Below are 22,934 nucleotides of genomic sequence, written 5' to 3'. Positions count from 1 at the left end.
TTTGTAAGGGCATTGAAAGTGTTAAGATCAGCTTAGAATCCGTTTTGCTTTTATTTCATTTGACTAAATCTGACTTGTTACGCTTTGACTTATAATCACTTAAAAACCTATCTTTATAGTTAATAAATCTGTTTGTTTATTCTACCTGAAGCAGTGCGCTTGGTTTGAAGCGTATCAGAGACTCTCCTTGGGATAACAAGCCTGGTACATATAAATTTCTTTGGAAAATTGATGAACTTATATAAGCTTGCAGTGTCCAGCAGGCATAACTGGACACTGCAAGATGGGGGTTCCTATGGTTGTATCTGGGAACGGAGATACTGGCTAGTGTCATTCGGCTGCAAGCAGCTGGGAGCAACTTACATGCCAGAGGCTGTGTGTGAACAGCCCAGGAGTGGGGGTTCTCACAGCAGAGCAGGGTAAGGCTGGCTCCCAGAGTCAAGGATTGGAGTGACTTAGCAGATCACCGGTCTGGATAACAGCAGAGGGGAACGTCACAGCAAGAAGAGGGACCAAAAGGAGAATGCGGCATGCCAGAATGAAGCCACAGAGCAGCTCTTAAACATTATGGAGCGCCAAGCAGACACACGCCAGGTGATACTAGAACTGCAAACCGAGCAGCTACGCGCCTGCCCTCCCCTGCAGCTGGAGTCGCAAAACACTTTCCCGTGCACCCCCCAGACACCGCCAACACACTCTTATGAACCTCCTGGCACCAGTCTGTACCCGCGGCATTCCACTCCTTCCCCATTACAGTCCAGCACTGTGGAATCCCAGTACCCACTGCACTCAACACCCATCCCTTTGCAGTTTAGCTCTGTTGAAGTACAGTACCCGCTTCATTGTACTCTAAAGGAGAAGGTTGAATATGATCCCTGGACATACACAAATCTTTAACCGTCCCCCACCTCCTCCTGAGACCTTCCCCTCCCCCAATCTCCCTTAGTGCTGATGTGTTTATTTGTTTGTCTCTCTCCTCCAGCTGTTGTTTTTTAATAAAAGAATTGGGCTGATTTGAAAGCAATCTTTATTCTATTAATTGAAAGCAAACATAGCCCTGGAAAGCCCTGGAAAAGCATCAGACAATTATCTTAAACCTTCATATTGCATCATCTGCACCAATCACAATCACCTCCTAGCATTACAAGCACTGCACTCCCAAGCATAGCAACAAATATTAGTGGCTTTCAGCTTCAACTTGCTGCTTCAAGGCACTCTTAATCCTTATGGCTCCATGCTGTGCCCCTCTAATAGCCTTGGTCTCTGGCTGTTCAAATTCAGTCTCCAGGCACTGAGCCTCAGCAGTCCATCCTTGAGTGAAGCTTTCACCCTTCCCTTCACAAATATTATGGAGTGTACAGCATGCAGCTATAAGCATAGGTATATTGTCATCAGCCAGGTCCAGCACATATAGGCAGCACCAGCGGCCCTTTAAGCGGCCAAAAGCACACTCAACAGTCATTTTACACTTGCTCAGCCTGTTGTTGAACAGCTCCTTGCTGCTGTCAAGGTGCCGCATGTATGGCTTCATAAGCCACAGCATTAAGCGGTAGGCAGGGTCTCCCAGGATCACAATGGGCATTTCAACTTCCCCTATGGTGATCTTCTGGCCCGGGAAGAAAGTCTCTGCTTGCAGCTTCCTGAACGGGACAGTGTTCCAAAAGATGCATCCGTCATGGACCTTTCCGGACGAGCCTGCATTAATGTTTGTGAAATGCCCCTGGTAATCCACAAGCGCCTGGAGAACCACTGAGAAATACCCCTTCCCATTAATGTACTCAGTGGCTAGGTGGTCTGGTGCCAGAATTGGAATGTGTACGCCATCTATCGCCCCTCCGCAGTTAGGGAAGCCCATTTGTGCAAAGCCATCCATAATGTCATGTATGTTGACCAGAATCACGTTTTTTCGGAGCAGGATGCAATTAATGGCCCTGCACACTTCCAACAACACAAGTCCAACAGTCGACTTTCCCACTCCGAACTAGTTAGCAACTAATCACTTCCACAATGCAATCTCCAGCTTGCACAATGCAATCGCCACATGCTTCTACAATGGCAGGGCAGCTCTCATTCTCATGTCCTTGCGCCGCAGGGCTGGGGCGAGCGCATCACACAGTCCCATGAATGTGGCTTTCCTCATCCGAAAGTTCTGCTGCCACTGTTCATCATCCCAGACGTGCATGACGATGTGATCCCACCACTCAGAGCTTGTTTCCAGCGCCCAAAAGCGGTGTTCCACTGTCGTCAGCACCTCCATGATCTCGTGTCGTAACTACTACGCATGACAAGATCAATGTAACACTCCTCTTGCCTTTGTAGCTTAAGGAATAGTTTTAGTCAGATCGGGCAGCATATTGGTCAACAGTTCGGGATCCATTCCTGCAGACTGAAGAGGCAGAGCACACAGTACACAAATCGTTGAAAGATTGTGCCAAAAGTGGATGGAAGCACAGGGATTGCTGTGATGCAAAGCAATGAATCATGGGGTATTGGGACAGGACCCAGGATGCCCCGTGATCCCTTCCGCCTTCCCACAACTCTTAGCGGCAGAAGAGGAAGAGATGCTCTGTGGGATAGCTGCCCAGAGTGCACCGCTCCGAATATCGCTGCAAGTGCCACAAGTGTGAACATGCTATTGCACAGGCAGCGGACAGTGTGAACACACAACAGCAGTTTCCCTTCTGCGCTCTCTGAGCAGCACTGTAACTGCTGGCGTTGTAACTCTGCCAGTGTAGACATACCCTTAGATAAGCTTAGCACTTCCCTCGAGCCCAATTTCATTATGGTACCCCAGCACTGGGCTTGGAGTACAACCTGTGTCTGTCTCTCAGCTTCTGGCTAAGGTTTCTAACCTCTCATCAAGTCTTTTGATACATTTTTCCTCACCTGATGTTTAAAGTGAAAACTGGCTTTGCATGTCACTTTTCTTGTGAATACCACCTAAGGGTAGTAATGTTCCAATAGTATGTAAGATCTCTGGGGCAGAAACAGTCTCTTAGCTACTTTTCTGTTCTGCATAGCACAATGAGGGCCTGATCCTTAAACTGGCATTCCTAGTTTCTACTGTAATACAAATGATAACCAATTCTAATACAGCACTTGGGAAAAGAGTGACCGTCATATGAACTCCTCCCAAAGTGCAGTACAGAGCACAGCTGGCTGACCAGAGCCATCAGAAGAATTTAGCAAAGCAGAAGGCAAGAAGACACATTTTTAGATTTCAGTCAGTCACTGTGGAACCAACTACACATATATCTTCATCTACACTATACAAAAAATCCTGTTACCTGGACATTTGAATAAAAGATTCAGCCTAATCCAGTTGAAAATGCTTTCTCTGTTTAGTTTGGACCAAACAGAAGTGTATTCATCACCTACACTGGGGTGGGCAAACTTTTTGGCCTGAAGGCCATATCTGGGTGGGAAAATTGCATGCAGGGCTGGGGCAGGGAGTGCAGGGTGCGGGAGGGAGTGCGGGGTATGGGAGGGGGTGTAGGAAGGGGCTCAGGGCAAGGGGTTGGGGCAGAGGAGGGGTGTGGGGTGTATGAGGGGACTCAGAGAAGGCGGCTGGTGTGCAGACTTCAGGAGGGAGCTCAGGGCAGAGGTGCAGGGAGGGTGCAGCATGCGGGAGGGGGCTCAGGGCAGGGGGTTGGGGTGCAGGGTGCAGCAGGGAGCTCAGGGCTAGGGGTTGGGGTACAGGAGGGGTGCGGGGTGCAGCAGGGGCTCAGGGCAGGGGTGCAGCAGAGGGCTCAGGGCAGGGAGTTGGGGGGCGGGGTGCAGAAGGGGCACAGGCTCCGGCCCAGCGCCGCTTAACTGGATCGGCTCCAGGGTGGCAGCGGCATGCACCAGGGCCAGGGCAGGCTCCCTGCCTGCCTCCCTGCCCTCCAGGGCTGGATTAACTTTTTGTGGGCCTGGCACCAAACATATTTGTGGGCCCCCCCGGGGAATGATTGTAAAAGACAGGAGATCAACACAGAAATTGTCTTTGACACAGCACATAGCTGCACAGGTTTTATTAACAATAGAACGGTGTGAGGGGTGCAGGAGCTCCAATTTAGTGCTCGGGGTGGGGGTGGGGATGTGGGAGGGTGCAGGAGTCAGGACATAGGGGGGCTGGGTATGTGGCAGGGTGCAGGGGGCTGGGGAGGGCGTGAGGGGAGTGCAGGGGTCAGGGCAAATGGCTGGGTGTGTGGGCTCAGGTCGTGGGGTACTCACGGCAGGGGGCTGGAGGCATAGGTGCTGACTTTGGTTTTGCCGGTGGGTGCCCTCCCTAGGCCCCACCCCACTCCGCTCCTCCCCCCGCCCACCGCTCGCTCCTCTCCGCCCCCTCCTCCGAGCACCTTTGCCAGTTTGGGGAAGGCTGTTTTCAGCATATTTATAAACATTAGAGAAAAAAGATGAGTGAGGTAATATATTTTATTGGACCAGCTTCTGTTGGTGAGAGAGACAAGCTTTTGAGCTTTCACAGAACTCTTCTTCAGGAAGAAGAACTCTGTGAAACTCCAAAGCTTGTCTCTCTCTCTCACCAACAAAAGATATTACCTCACCCACCTTGTCGCTCTAATTTCCTGGGAACAACAGGGCTACAACAACACAGCATACAAAAATGCAAGATTCACATGAACAGCACAGAGTGACCACCATCACACCAGGACACTATTTTCAGGATTCATCTTAGCATAATGTCATCATCACACCAAGGAAGTAGCACTACCAGCACAGAGAGATCAATATAGCCACATGTGTATGCCAAAAATTCACAGTACAAGCACACTGGGATCCACACAGCAGGATAGTAGTGTCAGTTTAGCTCTCAGTTTAGTGGGGATACACTCAGGGACTGAGTCCAAAGGTACAGCTAAACACAAGGGCACCTGCAAATAGCTGTACTAACAGCAGGATCTACACTGGCATAATAGGAGGAGTTGCATGTCAGGGCACTAATTCCCAATTCCAGTGCAAGGCAATATGGGATCCAGGCACCAGGTCTTTAGTACCAGAATTTGTACTCCCAGGAGAGTGGGATAGAATTATAGAAGTTACAGGGGGAAAAGCCCTCTGTGATCATCCTGGCTCAGACCATCTCCCTGCGAATGCAAGGCTGATCCTTACTGCATGTTTTGTCCAGTCTCCTTTTAAAAGTCCCAAGCCTTGGAGTTTCTAGCTGTGACACTCTATACCAGACATGCATCTGAGGAAGTGAGTATTCACCCACGAAAGCTTATGCTCCAATACTTCTGTTAGTCTATAAGGTTCCACAGGACTCTTTGTTGCTTTTTACAGATCCAGACTACCATGGCTACCCCTCTGACACTCTATACCAGGGTTTCTCAGACTGGGGGTCGGGACCCCTCAGGGAGTCACGAGGTTATTACTTGGGAGGTCACGAGCTGTGAACCTCCACCACAAGCCCCGCTTTGTTTCCAGCATTTATAATGGTGTTAAATATATAAAAAGTGTTTTTAATTTATAAGGGGGGGGGTCACACTCAGAGGCTTGCTATGTGAAAGGGGTCACCAGTACAAAAGTTTGAGAGCCATTGCTCTATACCTCGGGGGAGCAGCGTGCTGTGCACTGTAAGCCCCATATTCATCATTTGTATATATTTTTTACATTTCATATAAAGCATGCCATGTAAGGTATCATGGGAAAAGTTATGATTTGCTGAAACCCACTGTTCTGTCAAAACATGTAATAATAATAAATGGAAATATACCTATCTCATAGAACTGAAAGGTCATTGAATCCAGCCCCCTGCCTTCACTAGCAGGACCAAGTACTGATTTTGCCCCAGATGCCTAAGTGGCCCCCTCAAGGACTCAACTCAGAACCCTGGGTTTAGCAGGCCAATGCTCAAACCACTGAGCTATCCCTCCCTCTGGTGCTACTGGCTGCCTTTAGTCGGGTGAGAGGTTGAAGCGCAAGGTTGGGAGCTACTCACTGCAGAGCCAAAGAAAGCACGCCTGCTGCCTACAAGAAGCAGGTAGGAGAAGGAGGCGGGGCTGCACCTGTGGGGTCGCTCAGCCTCTGCTCCAGGAGCAGAGTTCCCCTCGCTGATTGGCTGGTGGTGTAGTATATTACACTACACTGGCCACACTGATCAGCAACTCAGAGCCGGAAAAATACTTCCTTGATCGGTGGCAGCTCCCACTGCCGGCTCTGCAAAAAAACTGCTGATCGTCCCCCCCGCTCCCTCCGCCCCGGCCGAACAGCTGATCGCTCGCAGGCCCCCACGGGCCCCATAAACAGTTGACTGGTGGGTGCCCCCTATGGCTGGAGGGGCATGCCCCAATTCCACCCCCTTCCCCAAGGTCCCACCCCTGCCTCTCCTCCTCCCAGGAGCAGCGAGCTTGCTGGAGCTCAGCTCTTCCCCCTCCCTCCTGCTGGGAGACAGCTGATCGGCGGCAGGGAGGGGCAGGGGAGGGGCCTACCTTGCTGCAGGAGGAGCCCAGCGCCAGCAGCGCCAAACTTCAGAGAGAGCGGGGAGCAGAGAAGAGCTGCCGGCCCGGGCCCCTTCGGAGCGTGGGCCCAGCACAATGGCACCACTGGTGCCATGGTAAATCCGCTATTGGCCTTGGCCTGGCCCCCGCGCCACTCACGGAGCCCTCTGCCCGACCCTGGGGCCATAGGGAGGTGGTGCCGGCCGCTTCTGGGAGCGGTGTGGGGGCCGCGGCACCACGGGGCTGGCAATCCCGTGGGACAGATCCAAAGCCCTGAGGGGCCAGATCCGGCCTGTGGGCCGTAGTTTGCCCACCCCTAGCCTACACACTATTGTAATCATCTTTGTATGAAATATGCCTTGTGATGTATCATTTGCAAGCTAACAACTTGGTCAATAATATCATGGTGAAATATATGTATCAGTATTATATGAAAAGTTATGAACTCCCCCCAGATGACATTATTAGCACAAGTTCAAAACCAGAAAGCCCTGCCTCGGCAAAAGCTGATAAACAAGCCTATCTTCAACGAAGGAAAGTGAGTTTACCCCAATTTACATATAAGTAGTAAATAGGTCCTTGAAAGGCAAGAGGAGGAGATGGTATGAAACAGAAAGAACAGTTTGGATTTCAGCAAACAGAAGTGGAGAAAATAAAAGAAGCATGAAGCCTTCTTCACCACCAGACCCCATGTCTCCTTCTTTACTGCTTGAATAAACTTTACTTTGAAGGGTAACCCTCAAAAGAATCCACTTCAAAGGTTCACTGGACTATAAAAGAAAGTGGCAAAGAACCGCAAGTTGTCTCTCTTTCACCTAACAAGACAAAGGCACCAGCACCTTTAGGCCTCTTGGAGAGATCCTGACTAAGGGTATGTCTACACTAGTAAGTTTCTGCGCCACAAGTTATATCACTTTTATTAAAACGCTGTAATTAAACCCCTGTTGCGTGTCCACATTGTGCCCCTTGTGACTTTGGAGCGCATCCACATTAGCAGCTCTTGCAATGGCAAAGACAGCAGTGCATTGTGGTAGCTATTCCACTCTGCAACTGGCCGCAGGGTGCTTTGCAATGGCTCATCGGGCAGGCACAGCATCACATGATGCAGGTTTCCCAATCCCATTGTTCCATGGGCATCCTACTACATTGCCAGCTGCTTTTCAACTGAACGGGGGGGAGACAGTGTGTGACAGGAGTTTGTGTGTGTATGTATGGAGGGGGGAGAGAGACAGTGTGTTTTGGGGGACAGAGAGTATGTCAGTATGCTGTCTTGTAAGTTCAGACAGCGGCAGGAAGCAACCAGTCCTGAGGCGCGGGGGGGGGGGAAAACTCGACATCAGCCCCCGCCTTCCTCCCTGGGCTCTCGCACAGCAATCTCTCTCTCTCTCTCTCTCTCTCTCACACACACACACACACCCTGCCTCTATGTTCAACAGCGTGAGCATTCCACATTAATGGTTTGCTTCGTGTCCTGGAGTAGATCAGCACAGCACACAACAGCTGTCAGAAACAGTGCTTTGAAAGGGGAGGGGCCATGTCTTCAGGACAGCCGAGTTCAAAACCATGAGCAGAGCGGTCACTTGAGGCATTATGGGACAGCTCCGGAAGCCAATTACAGCACAGAAAGCAATCAAGTGTCTACACTGGCAATAGAGCGCTGAAGCCTCTGCGCAAGTAGCCTTATGACTCTCATCAAGGTGGATTTTTTGCAGTGCTGCAACTGAGGGGTTTCTGCACACGAAGTGTCTTGGCAGTGTGTACATATCTGCAGTTTGAGCGCAAAAAGCTGCTTCACTGTGCAGAAACTTGCCAGTGTAGACAAGCCCTAAGGAGAGGGTCAGTCACCATCTTGCAAGAAGACGGTGGGTGGGAAAGGCCATCTTAAACAAAGCCTTGAACCAAAACTTGCTCTCAGCCCCCCACATGGCTCCTCTTCAGCCACTAGGGAGGACGTGCACCACTGACAGAAGGAGGGTAGTGTGGACATACCCTGTAAGTTGACCTAACATAAGTCAATTTAAGACTCTAGTGTAGACATGCCCGAAGTCTGTATGAAAAATTATAATTTCCAGGAAGATGATAATGGAAGTGAGACAGGAAGATTCAAGACACAACCACACATCAACTGTAGACACTCCAAAGCTGGGGCATCTGAAATGCTTGTCATGTTGACTGCTTGATAGAGCTGTTCATGGTTTGCTGCCAAGTTCTGCTCTTATTTGGATGGGTCTCTCTGGTGTCTTGTAAGACTAGCTTACAGAACATTAATCAAACCCAAAATTGACTGAGTACAGGAAAAAATCCCATTGTTGTAATTGCCATAAGTAGGAGAGGACCCCTATATGCATGCTCTGTAGGCAGAGACTACACATGGGGGCTTAGGCTCCAGACACCCTGTTTTACCTTCCATACATAGGCGCTGACTTTTATTTTTCCCGGTGGGTGCTTCACCCCCCACTCTGCCCCAATGCCCCGCCCTATTCCACCCCTCCCTCGAGGCCCTGCCCTCACTCTGCCTCTTCCTGTCCCTGCTCCACCCCTCCCTCAAGGCCCACCCTCACTCCACCTCTTCCTGCTCCCGTTCCGCCCGTTCCGAGGACCCATGCCAGCTGCCGAACAGCTGAACGGCAGCCCAGCTGAACAGCTGTGGGTGTTGACCACCCTCACTATTTTTTTCCATGGGTGCTTGAGCCCTGGAGCACCCACAGAGTCAGTGACTATGCCTGATTCTCTCCTCACTTGTAGCAGTGTAAATCAGGAATAACCCCAATGAAATCAATGGAGTTTCATTAATTTTATACAATGTACCATAGATGGTTCAGCAGCCTGGGAATCAGTCTAATGAGTGGCGCTGTGATTCAACAGTAGATATAAACCCAATCTGACAAGCCAGAGAAGGCATGTCACACTGGCAGTGCAACCAAGAATATGAAACACACTTCTTGAGTTGAAGAGGGTACTAAGCAGGGGTGAGTCTAGCGGGCATAGCTATACTGGCAAAGGTGCTGTTGTGTAAACAACACCTGCCTTAACCATGTTTTTGGACAGTTAATTTCCCTTGTTTCTTGAGGAAGAGGTGTTAGTGAGGTGGGATGATTGGAGGGCACCTGTGGGATGGGAATGATCTGCCACTTTAGCTACCAGCTCTGCCCTCCGCCTGGCCCCACCATGCCCTGGGTAGGGCTGGACAAGCCACAGGAAGAAAGGAGGATGGTAACTGATGGGCTGTGAGGAGCACATCTACCAGCTGGAGGCAGCAAGAGGAATAGCAGGAAGCCCCAGACATTGTATCTACTTCAGGGAGCTAGTGTAAAGGAAGGGGGTCTGCACAGCCCTCAGAAGTACAGGAGTACTGTTGATGTGTGGAATGGCCCATTCACCTCAGTGGGGTGTGCTCAGATGAATTAGGATGCTCCAGAGCAGCGGTCCCCAACCTTGTTTTGTCTGGTGGGCACCAGACAACGAGCCACAGAAGACCGTGGCAGCAGATGAGCATCCCCCAAAATGCCACCGACATGCGGCAACATCAATAGGCGTTGCTGCTGAAATGCCACCGCAAAGCAGCGTCATCCAGAGGCGTCGCCGCCGAAAAAACGCCGAAAATAGGATGACTTGGATGACGCTGCTTCTCGGCAGCATTTCAGTGGATGCTTGTCCGCTGGTCAGTACGTGGGCGCACTTAGACACCCCGGTGGGCGCCATGGTGCCCGCGGGCACCACGTTGGGGACCCCTGCTCCAGAGAGATGAATAGTCTAACACCATAGCTCTGGGTAGTGTGAAATGACCCATTCATCTCAATGGAAGTTCCCCTCTACCTCAGTTTCAGTTGAGGAATACCATTGTTCAAGGTAATCTCACTATGCATGTCAGTTTTAGAGCAACTGGAATATTAAAATTTTCTTCTTATTGGGGGGAGATAGTATCTGAGGAACACCTGAACCAAATTATTTCAAACTTGTACCATTGCCCCTGTTGTGGCATTGATAATCTCAATATGCATGTGGATTTTTGAATACTTTGAAAATTAAAAGAAGCTCATAATGCAGGGGAAGGACATACATTGGGAACCTCTTGATCAAATGACCTAAATTTGCACCATAAATTCTACCCCAGTCCTTGAATAGCTTTTTAATTATTGCTTCCCCAAAAGGGAAGTGGGTGGTGAAAATTATCCACGATTGATCCCAAGAGAGTAATATCAGGATCAGACCATAGTTTGAGCCCCAAGTATGTTTAAAAAGTAGTAAGAGGCAGAGAAACCCAGGTGAGCAGGGTCTCACCGCTGCTGATCAGGCTGGTCTTCTGCAGAGCAGAGGGAGCCCAGCCTGTGCTCCCCCCCATCGCCCACCCCTAACCCTGGCTGGAGCAGTGGAGCTGCTCCCTGAGGCTGCTGGAAGAGGGGCCCCAGCTGCAGCAAGACCAGGGACCACAAAAGTTGAACAGCTGCTAGGCAATTAACATAGCTGTCTACTAGCTGATCAGTGGGGGCAGGGCTGCCCAGGAACTATTGATCCCTGGCTGGGGCTGCAGCTCTATTGCCAGTGGGTGCTAAGCACCTGGAGCACCTATGCTTCCATATCTCCCCTTCAAGGTGAAAGTATTTTGCTCTCCTTAAGGGCAGAATGTGTGAAACACCCACACAACAGTAGCTTCCTTAAAAAATAAAAATTAAGAGAGAATCAGATGAAAACAGAAGAAACAGTTCACATAGCATATCTCCTCTGAATATTTTACAGGACCCAGAAAGGCAACGTCACTTAGCTTAGTTACAGAGGAGAAATGAGACATGTAATGTTTTCCTAAGCAATTTCCTTCTCTGAGCTCCTTGGTCTGTGTAACAACCTTGCTCTGCTCTATCCAGAGAAAGAGAGCTGGTGTACCTCATTTCCAATCCAAGATTGCACACCCCATTTTCCAGCCCAGGTTTCTCCAGATTCAGACATACATAGCAACAGTCGGAGAGATGTTGTATTCCCCCCCTTCAGGAAATGTGTCACTGAGAAGACAGGCCCTTTAACAATGGTTTAAAAAACTGCCATTCAAATGCTTAATCACCAAACCCAAGCACTGCCTTCCACAGATTCATAGATTCTAGGACTGGAAGGGACCTCGAGAGGTCATCGAGTCCAGTCCCCTGCCCGCATGGCAGGACCAAATACTGTCTAGACCATCCCTGATAGACATTTATCTAACCTACTCTTAAATATCTCCAGAGATGGAGATTCCACAACCTCCCTAGGCAATTTATTCCAGTGTTTAACCACCCTGACAGTTAGGAACTTTTTCCTAATGTCCAACCTAGACCTCCCTTGCTGCAGTTTCTTCAGTAGTAAGAGGCAGAGAAACCCAGGTGAGCAGGGTCTCAACCCTGCTGATCAGGCTGGTCTTCTGCAGAGCAGGGGGAGTTTGCAGTTTCTTCAGCAAGGGAGGTCTAGGTTGGACATTAGAAAAAAGTTCCTAACTGTCAGGGTGGTTAAACACTGGAATAAATTGCCTAGGGAGGTTGTGGAATCTCCATCTCTGGAGATATTTAAGAGTAGGTTAGATAAATGTCTATCAGGGATGATCTAGACAGTATTTGGTCCTGCCATGCGGGCAGGGGACTGGACTCGATGACCTCTCGAGGTCCCTTCCAGTCCTAGAATCTATGAATCTATGAATCTGTGGAAGGCAGTGCTTGGGCCCTCCAGCCTTGGGGTGCCTCTCCCGGCCGGGCAGGCAGAGCCCCCAGGGGCTGCAGGAGGTGCTGGCTCAGCTGCTCCTTTAAAGGCGGCTCAGCGAGGCCAGGCTCAGAGTAGTGCGGGAGGCAGAGGCTGATGCAGGTGGCGGGGAGTGGCGGGGATCGCTAGTTCGTGCCCCTGCAGGGCTGGGCTGCCCACCCCAAAATTGGTCAGAATGCCGCCCCTTACAATGTGCTGCCCCAGGCAGCATCTGTGGAAGGCAGATACTTGGGTCTGAGTGGGTTCAATTTATTCAGGACTCTGTTTAAAACCTTTTGTGCCTCAAGTTTTCCCTTGCCTATAAATAGATGCTAGAGACACTCTTTCATGATGAGCTTAACTGGAAATCTGAAGGCCGGGCAGGAATGATGCAATAGCCCTAGTGGGGGCAGGGGCAAGGCAGGCACAGGAGTACATGGTGGGATGAAGTGCATGGATTGCCACTCTGCTCTCTACATTGCCAGCTCAGCTAGTTAGTCTGCTGGTGTTTATAAAATGCAGGACAAAAAAAATACTTCCATCTCCCTAATCACAGCATGATACAATGATGCTACATTGCAATATCATGACATCATATCTGTCTCTCAGAATATTACTTTTTACTTTTTTAATAATAGTCAAAAGAGTAAATGTTTTGCTATTCCCAGTGTAGATACAACCATGTCAGTCCCGGGATATTAGAGAGGCAAGGTGGGTGAGGTAATATCTTTTATTGAACCAGCTTCTGTTGGAGAGAGAGAGAAAGACAGACACTTTTGAACCACACAGAGCTCTTCTTCAGGTCTGGGAAAAGTACTCCAAACATCACAGCTAAATGCAAAGTAGAACAGATTGTTTAGCATAGATAATATTTTCATTCTCTGGACTGACAGCTTAAACTCCCTCATAGATTTCCAATACAACTTCAACACCCACCACTGGTCCATTAAACTCTTTCTGGAATACTCCCACACTAGTATCAACTTCCTAGACACCACAATCAGCTTCAAAAATGGAACCCTACAGACAATTATTATATACCAGAAACCCATGGATCATCACACCTACCTTCATAGATCCAGGAACCACCCCAAACACCCCAAGAAATCTGTTATCTATAGCCAGGCACTCAGATACCATTGAATATGCTCCAAGGAGAAAGTCTGGGATATGCATCTTAAGTCACTTAAACCTGACTTCAAGAAAAAGGACACTCCACCAGATAAATTGATTGCAACCGGCCACCCAAATACCCCGAGACACCCTGCTTCAATACAGAAATAAAACCCTCTCTGACTGCACATCTCTAGTTGTCACCTACCACCCCACACTGGAACCCAGAGGGGGTATCATCAAACAACTACAACCCATACTCAAAGGAGACTCCATCCTGAAATAAATCTTTCCTGAACCCCCTCTTCTGGCCTTCAAACAATCCCCCAACCTCTCCAAGCTCATCATCAGAAGCAAGCTCCTCACAAACCAGGACACACCAACTAAAAGCAGATGCAAAAACAGATGCAGAACCTACACACATATCTCCACTGTTACAATGATCAACACCCCTCACAACACAACTTTCAAAATCTATAGATCTAACACATGCCTATCACAACATGTGGTGTACCTCATCCAGTGCACTAAATGCCCCAACAACAACTACGTGTATGAATCCGGACAATCACTACACTCTCGAATGAACTCAGACAGGAAAATTATAAAAGACCAAAAATAGTGAACACTTTTCACAGAGAAATCACTCTATATCTGACCTATCAGTTCTCATCCTCAAAGGAAACCTGCCCAACATTTTCAAAAGATGAGCCTGGGAGCTTAAATTCATAACTCAAGTCAGATATCAGGAATGGCAATATACAAAAACCTGTAGGAGAACACTTCAACCTCCCTGGCCACACAATAACAGACGTAAAGGTAGCCATCTTACAGCAAAAAAAAACTTCAGGCCCAGACTCCAAAGAGAAACTGCTGAGCTCCAGTTCATTTGCAAATTTGACACCATCAGATCAGAATTAAACAAAGACTGTGAATGGCTAGCCAACTACAGAAGCAGTTTCTCCTCCCTTGGTGTTCACACTTCAACTGCTAGCAGAGGACCTCACCCTCCCTGATTGAACTAACCTCATTATCTCCAGACTGATTCTTGCCAGCATATATACCTGCCCCTGGAAATTTCCATTACATGCATCCGACGAAGTGGGCATTCACCCACAAAAGCTTATGCTCCAATACCTCTGTTAGTCTTAAAGGTGCCACAGCACTCTCTGTTGCTTTTTACAGATCCAGACTAACACGGCTACCCCTTTGATATTTAACTCTGCTAGACAGGAAAAATCATGGACTGAACAGAGATACTGGATTTATGGCTTATTACAGCAATCAGTAACCCATTAGCCTCCTCTGTTTGTCTTTTGACTGCAGAGGTGTTAATGGGCCACTCTACTTTGAATAGCCCCTTAGAATATGTGCTAAGTACTTATGCTAAACAATGTGTTCCACCTTGCATTTAGCTGTGATGTTTGGAATACCTTTCCCAGATCTCAGGCCCTGGCTACACTCAAAACTTCAAAGAACTGCCCCAGGAGCGCTCCCACAGCAGCGCTTTGAAGTGCGACCGCTCCCAGCGCTGCAGGTACTCCACCTCCACGAGGGGATTAGTTTACAGGGCACTGTTTACACTGGCGCTTTACAGCGCTGTAACTTGCTGCGCTCAGGGGGGTGTTTTTTCACACCCCTGAGCGAGAAAGTTGCAGCGCTGTAAAGCGCCAGTGTAGTCAAGCCCTCAGAGTGGTTAATCTGTATCAGCAAAAAGAACGAGGAGTACTTGTGGCACCTTAGATACTAACGCATTTATTTGGGAATGAGCTTTTGTGGGCTAAAGGGGGTTTTAGCCCATGAAAGCTTATACCCAACTAAATTTGTTAGTCTCTAAAGTGCCACAAGTACTCCTCGTTCTTTTTTTTCCCCAGATCTGAAGAAGAGCTAGCTCTATATGGCTCGAAAGCTTGTCTCTCTCCAACACAAGTTTGTCCAATAAAAGATATTACCTCACCCACCTTGTCTCTCTTGCTATTCCCAGACATACTGAAAGGGGGCGGTGACCTTTAACAAAAATCTGAATTTTTACACCATTTAATCTGAAATGCCATGCAGATGCCATAATCCATACATTTTAAACACAAGCAAATAATTTAAGAAGCTAATAACACTAAAAAAGATGGAACAAAACTATTTTCACTTTTTTGATTTTGCTAAATTTCACTTTAAAGTTTAACCATCCACCACCTGTGCATTAGTCTATGGATCAGATTTGCCTCTTATACTAGTTTAATAAGGGTGCAATTCAGTTTCCATGGAATTTTGTTTGATTCATACTGCAAGTGAGATGAGAATCGGGACCTAAATCTCGACCTAATCTAGAACACAGGTGTTAAAAATGATTTAGCCTTGAAACTTTTTTAAATAAAGTGGATTAAATCCGCCAAAACTTTGTTAATGCAGATTTAAGACTCCTCAGTGGACCTTCCAGATGAGCTAAATTTAAACCTCTGAAAACAAGGGAAATGAAAGAATTAAGTCACATGCCACCCCCGCAATGCAAAATCAATCCTGCCCCCTGTGAGCGATGCCCCAGCACACCAACAACAAATGTACTAGCACTCTACCCTCAAAGATGTTACAGAATACTTGTGGAATAGAGCACGTGAACACTCGGAGGACAAATTTTAACATCCTCTCTTTACTAAGGCAAAACTTAGTGTAGTGCCACGCACTGGGGGCAGGGGTCATCAGCAACAAGGAACCTCTGTATTTTATTCAATGAGTCTCTACTGCCTGAACTAAAAGACCCATCTCTTTAAGCCAAGTCTGCAAACGTTCATCAACCTCTGCAGCCAACCCATCTCCAGAGGGGTACACAGTACACTGAGCTGATGTGAGTTACACTGGGTTTAGGTCAGGTATAGCAAACAGCAGTGACCTACACATGGCCTACACTCAAACACTGAGCCTAATCTACACAAACCACACCAGACTTGCAAAATGTTACCTCCCCTCCATACTTGCCCAGAGCATTTCTTCTGAGATATTTCCTTCACTTACCCTCACTAAGCACTGGAGACCAGACTGCTGACAATCCCAATGATAAGAAGACACTTGTGTTCACCTCCGCAAACATAGCCTACAATACTCAGTACTACCATGAGGCATACTTGCTCTCTCAAGGTACTCATACACGTCTCTTCATATCACAGTCACCACTCTGCCATGCTACTCCACCCAACCCTCCTCCATTCAATACAGCTGCACATAACACAATGAATATACCTGGAATGCATGTAGATAAATGCTGGAATTCAAATCTGTGGCATACAACACAGAGAGTGGCACATTCTTTTAGTCCTTCATAACTACTTATGATCAATGATATCTTAACTCAGTTCATGCAAAGCATACTGAGAAGAAGTGATTGCACACCTGGAGCTCGGCTTATGGCCTGAAAACCTAATGCACCTTTTCTCCCCCAAACATGCACACACAGGCACACTCACAGATAGAACTGGGATGCAGGAGAGGAGGAGTGAAGGCGTGTGGACCATAAGCAGGATTGGCCTTTGGGGCCTCATTATGTTACAAAGATAATGTAACACTGTTGCAAAAAAATTTGAATATAATTTTGGGATGTACTAGCAGGAGTGTTGTAAGCAAGACATAAGTAATTCTTCCGCTCTATTCCGCACTGACCTATGAGGGAAGATTGAAAACATTGGATTTCTTTCATCTGGAGAAGACTAAGAGGGGACATAATAACCGTTTTTAACTACATAAAAGGTTGTTATAAGGAGAAGGGAGAAAAATTACTCTCCTTAACCTCTGAAGATAGGACAAGAAGCAATGGACTTAAATTGCAGCAAGGGCGGTTTAGGTTAGACATTAGGAAAAACTTCTAACTGTCAGGGTGGTTAAGCACTCGAATAAATTGCCTAGGGAGGTTGTGGAATCTCAATCATGGGAGATTTTTAAGAGCAGGCTAGACAAACACCGGTCAGGGATGGCCTAGATAATACTTAGTCCTGCTTTAAGTCCAAGGGACTGGACTGGAGGATCCCTCGAGGTCCCTTCCAGTCCTACGATTCTGTGACTCCAAAAGGGTTGAGAAAATATTTTTTTAGGTATGGCAGGACTAGAGCCAAGTCAATCACGTGTGAACCTAAAGGAAATGCTCCTTGTGTCATTCAGTTGCTTGTTGTATGATGGAAAATCAACTTCCAGTGGCTAAACTTACATGAATTTAGAAATGATTAAAAGCAAAAAGCTAGCATTAATGCAATGCTAAGTCTTGTTATCTTAGTATAATATAGTCAAGAATTCCAAACCCAAAGGTTGCCCTTGCAATGTTAACATCCTGTATATTTTATATGGTATATTCTAACAAACAGTAACACACTAAGGTTCACATTTAACCAGAGTTAGGAGTTATGGAAAGTATTACATTTCTGCAACATGGTCAAGTTAACTTAACTACCACAACCTCATATTTTGAAATGTCCTGACTTTTGAGTCCTAGATCTCATAACCTTGATGTTGCATATGTTTTGGCAGTTAATTTCCCAGGAAATTTTAAAGGGGAAAAAACAAAGAAAATCTGTTAGTAATTGGATTTTGCACCTTACACTTTGCTGGACTGTCTCAGTTTGAAACCATGACATTTTCAAAAACCAAGGTGAATGATATTTTTTCTCATTGAAACAATCATACCAAAATCCTTCACCAGCAAAGAGGGAGATGTTTTAAACTGTCTTCCAGTTAATCCAAAATGATATTTTCCCTACAAGGGGCACTATTTTGCAGGTCTGCCCATACAGGAAGCTCTTTGCTAATCCTCAACAAACAGAATTCAACAGTCATCCTGCCTGTACAGCAGGGAAGGCAACAAAATATTAATGATAGCAACATTTAGTGACTGGGCTTTGAGGAGAGGAGTTTTAAGTTTACCCAAGACAGCCCCAAAACAAACTTTAACTGACATAGCAAGAGCTGAGTAGCAGGTTGTTACAATACCTGGAAAAAAAAACATGGATTCTGTAAGGGGGAGGGGGGCGCAATTTTTTACCACATTGTTAATACCAACAAAATAGTCTAGTTCTACACCATACGTATAATTGCTGCCATTTACTTTCATCATTTTAAGGCAACTCCATTGCATTCCAGCGTCAGCGTGGGAAGAAGCTGTGGGAAGAGAAACTCAGAGGTGTGAGGACCATACAGCCAACAACAAGCAGAAGACACGACTCACACTACTGCTGCTAGAAAACTTTGTTCTACTATCTGTGCTGTCAGGTTTTCCTGGCCATTCCATTTTTGGACCATTAAAAATTAGACTTCAGGGGGTGGGAGGGGGGGAGTAAACTTACCAGAGTCCTCCTAGGGCCAGGTCCTGCAAAACTGCCAGCAACTTTGCACACATAAGCTGGAGGAATAGATAGCCAGGGTACGCAAACGCCACTAGAGAAAACAAGCCAAAGGTGCTTGGGGGCAAAATGAGAAGTACAAATCTGGAGGGCCCCAGTACCAGCTAGAGGGAGAGAGAGAGATGAGGGTTACACAGCTGGCGAGAACAGGACAGATATATAGGGTACGTCCAGACTACCCACCGAATCGGCGGGTAATAATCAATCTATCGGGGATCAATAGATCATGTCTCGTCTAGACACGATATATCGATCCCCGAACACGCTCCCGTCGATTCCGGAATTCCACCAGGGCGAGCGGCGGTAGCGGAGTCGACAGGGGAGCCGCGGCCGTCGATCCCGCGCCGTGAGGACGGGAGGTAAGTCAAAATAAGATACGCAACTTCAGCTACAGGAATAGCGTAGCTGAAGTCGACGTATCTTACATCGACCCCCGCCCCGCAGTGTAGACCAGCCCATAGGGTGGGGTGAACAGCTAAAGAGCACCCAAAACTTGCTGGATAGGGAGAGACAGAGGTTCCCAGGAGCTGGGAAGGAAACACCGCTGGAAGGGCAGAATGCCAGTGTGACACAGAATATGCTCCCTTCCTCCCCGCCCCCGAATTTGCTCCCAGTAGCTGTGAGCAAAGAGCATGCACAACTTGTCATGCCAATAATAAAATTCACTTTGCATTACTGTTGCTACCCTGTTTCCCCGAAAATAAGACAGTGTCTTATATTAATTTTTGCTCCCAAAGATGCGCTAGGTCTTATTTTCAGGGGATGTCTTATTTTTCAATGAAGAAGAATACGGTACACATCGGTGGATGCCTTATTATCGGGGAGGTCTTATTATCGGGGGGATGCCTTATATTACAACGAGAGGCAAAACTGTAAGTAGGCCTTATTTTCGGAGGATGTCTTATTTTCGGGGAAACAGGGTATATGCATGGCTGGGGTTAAACAGCAATTGTTGCTACACAGATTCCAATGTGAAACTGTAGAACTGGAATTCATTTGCAAACTGGACACCATCAGATTAGGCCTGAATAAAGACTGGGAGTGGTTGGGTCATTACAAAACCTAAACCTAATTTCCCCCTACTCACACCTTCTTGTCAACTGTCTGAAATGGGCTACACTCATTACCACTTCAAAAGTTATTTTTCCTCCCTTGTTATCCTGCTGTTAATTGAATAGTCTCATTAGACTGACCTCACACTAGGGACCTCAACTCCCATCCTTTCGTGTATTTATACCTGCTCCTGTATTTTCCACTCCATACATCTGATGAAGTGGGTTCTAGCCCATGAAAGCTTATGCCCAAATAAATTTGCTAGTCTCTAAGGTGCCACAAGGACTCCTCATTGTTTTTGCATCATCAGAAAGTACTCCTGGCTAGGCCAGGAGTGAGAACAGATTCTTAGCTGTGCATCAGGGCAGTGAACTTTGTAATAAGTACTCTCCTAAACCACCCCCCATGACCCCACTCCTCCATGTGACAGGGAGATATAGCCCCATACTATGTAGGAACCTGTCACTGAATGAGAAGAAGGATAGTAACAATTGAAAAGTGGACAGAGGATAATACCTCAAACACAATGAAGTCCAAAGCTGGACAAATATTTACCACCTCCTAGTTTGTATATAGCACTTTTTGTCCATAGATCTCAAAGCACTTTACAAGGGAGGTCAATATTATCATTCCCATTTAACAGATGGGGAAACTGAGGCAGAGAGAGGCAAATGACTTCCTCAAGTAGCAGAGTAAGGTATAGACCCTAGGTTTATGCACTAAAGTCCCCTTTCAATTAGTTTAATTTAGTGGCTTGCATTTCACTTAGCGATAAACGAGCAGTGTGTCTTTTTGCATGTTGGTAACCACTGCACAGCTTGTCATGCCAATAACAAAATTCATTTTTCATTATTGTTAAGTGTGTGATTGCGAGTAAACAGCAACCGTTGCCCCATCATCAGAAAGGTTTTCCGGCTGGCCCAGGGGCGAGAACAGATTTTTCGCTGTCGGGTGAGGGGGGCCCAGGCCGTTTTAATCCACACTCCCGTTAACCACTCCCAGGTATCCCCTACCCTCCCGCAGTGTCACAGAGGGGGCTCCCCGCTCCGCTCCGAGCCGCTGCGGGCTGCCAGTGCTCTGCGCCCCGGAACCCGGAGTCAGCGCAGCATGGGGTCCCCTGTCCCCAGCAGCGCGGAGCCCCCACTCGGGGGAAGGGCTGTTTCCATCGGAGACTTTCTTCCCCTCTGCAGTCACGGGGGTAAGAGGCCAGCAGCCCCCTCCAACCAACCCCCTGCATCGGACCCTTCCCCGCCGCCCGGCGGCAGCGCCAGCCCGCTCCCCTCTGCCCCGCGCACGCCCCGCTGCCCTCTCCCGGCCCGGGCACGGCGCGGGGAGCTCACGCACCGGTCCCCCTTGCTGCTGGCGGCGGCTGGAGCCGGAGCTGGGTTTGAAGGGGCCGCCAACCAGGCCGCGGCTGCCGGGCCTAGTCCCGCCGCGCAAGGGGAGGAGCAGGAAGCGGCGGCCGAGCGGCCCCGGAAGGAACAAGCCAGGCGCCAATCCGCGGCCGGGGCTGCGGCTGGGGCGAGCGTGGCCCGGCTGCCGGGAGCCCCGTGGCCGGTGCGCGGGCTGAGCGCTGAGTTCTTAGCGGCTCCGCCAGCAGTTCCGGGCGGGGGGTGGCTGTTGTGCTGTGCCCCTACTACCGCCAGCCGCGGGAGCAGCTCGCAGGGACTGTGCTGCAAGGAGCTGTCATTAGAGGGGCGTAGCTCGCCTCTCCCGGACATGCTCTTTAAAACAAACGTTCCTTTTCTAAAGCAAAAGCATTGGAAATTCGGTACTAGCTCTGCTGTATAGGGCAAGGCTCGGGGAGCAAGTTCCAGGAGAACTCACCGCTCTCCAAAGTCAGCCTGGATACCTGCTTCACCAGTGTGGCCAGCTGGCCCCCTTTAGCATTTTCAGCGTGGTCCAGTCTAGCTCCTGTCCATGCTGTCTTTATGTATCGAGTACAATCCTATCCTCAGCAAGCATATTCCAGTTGGCATCCTCCTTTTCTAGCCCCTGTTAACCTCACTATTGTTATTTACTTCAAGAGTGGAATGAGTTTATTTGCAGTTCTATAGTTTATGCAAAGTGTGGCTCAGTATAGACAGGGCTGGCAAAGCCTTATTCATACCTTAGCCCGGGGTGGGCAAAATACGGCCCGCGTGCTGGATCCAGCTCATCTAACATTTCTGTCCAGCCCACCAGGCTCTTTGGCTGCCCCCTCACGATCTCTGGGCCATTAAAAGTCCCACAAGTAGCGGGGCAGAAACCAGCCAATGGGAGCTGCAGAGGCTGCGCTTGTGGACGCGGCCAGCGCATGGAGACCCACTACCTCACCTCCCCCCAAGGGATGTGCAAGCAGCAGCAGGCCACTTCTGGGAGCAGCGTGGGGCCACAGCAAGCAGGCAGCCTGCCTGAGCCCTGCTGCTCTGCCAGCCGGAAGCTGCCTGTGGTAAGCGCCTCCTGGCCAGAGCCTGTACCTCGCACCCCCTCCCACATCCCTGCCCCAGGTTAGAACCCACTCCTACACCCAAACTCCCTCCCAGACCCCGCACTCCCTTCTGCACCCCAACCCCTTGCCCCAGCCTGGAGCCCACTCCTGCACCCAAACTCCCTCCCAGACCCTGCACCCTCTCCATTAATATAGTAGAAATGTGCAGCCTGTGATGACTTACCAAAATTCATGGTGTGGTCCCCCTGTGAAAATTATTGCCCACCCCTGCCTTAACCTAATCAATGTCTGAAAGATTCATATTTGCATTCAGCCCCTATATGTCTCTGTGTGCTGTACAGCTGTAGTTCCACCTAAGCAACACAGACAAAGCTGGAACTCAAGCTGTGAGGAAGCTTATTCCTGAGGGCATTCTGCACCAAAAAAATTTAAAATTCTGTGCACAATATTTTAAAATTCTGCAAGTTTTATTTGTCAATATATAAATGCAGAGACTCCAGCATGGCAGTGGGGAGCACAGGCCACTGGCTGCACAAAGGTGGGAGATCACCCTGTAGCTTTCCCACCCAGTAGCGGATTTACCAGGGAGCCACTGGCTCCATGGAGCCAGGCCCACACTCCAGGGGGGCCCCGATCAGGCCCACTCTTCTCCGCCCCCCGCTCTCTTCTGCGGGGGCAGAAGCTTGGTGCTCCTGGCACTGAGGCTCCTGCTGCAGTAGGGCAGCCAAGCTCCCCCTCCCCTGCTTCTTCTCACAGCTTGCTCCCTTCCTGCCCTCCCCATCCCTGCCGCCGATCAGCTGTTTGCCAGCAGGAGGGTGGGGG

General features: G+C 48.6%; 1 protein-coding gene across 1 annotated transcript in view; it reads right to left on the bottom strand.

The window, feature by feature from the left end:
* SRBD1 (S1 RNA binding domain 1) overlaps positions 1–21,166 on the bottom strand; it is a 232,938-nt gene extending 211,772 nt beyond the window's left edge. The window contains exons 1-2 of the mRNA XM_034764426.1: positions 21,026–21,166; positions 18,572–18,732 (exon numbers count right to left, since the gene is read on the bottom strand). The gene's annotated coding sequence lies outside the window, so the exon portion shown is untranslated. The remainder of the gene's footprint in view (positions 1–18,571; positions 18,733–21,025) is intronic.
* Positions 21,167–22,934: the final 1,768 nt, after the last annotated feature.

The sequence above is a fragment of the Trachemys scripta genome, chromosome 3 (genome assembly GCF_013100865.1).
Source record: "Trachemys scripta elegans isolate TJP31775 chromosome 3, CAS_Tse_1.0, whole genome shotgun sequence".
NCBI classification, from domain to species: Eukaryota; Metazoa; Chordata; order Testudines; family Emydidae; genus Trachemys; species Trachemys scripta.
The sequence above is the reverse complement of the archived record's forward strand: the minus strand, read 5'-3'. Positions and strand labels throughout refer to the sequence as shown.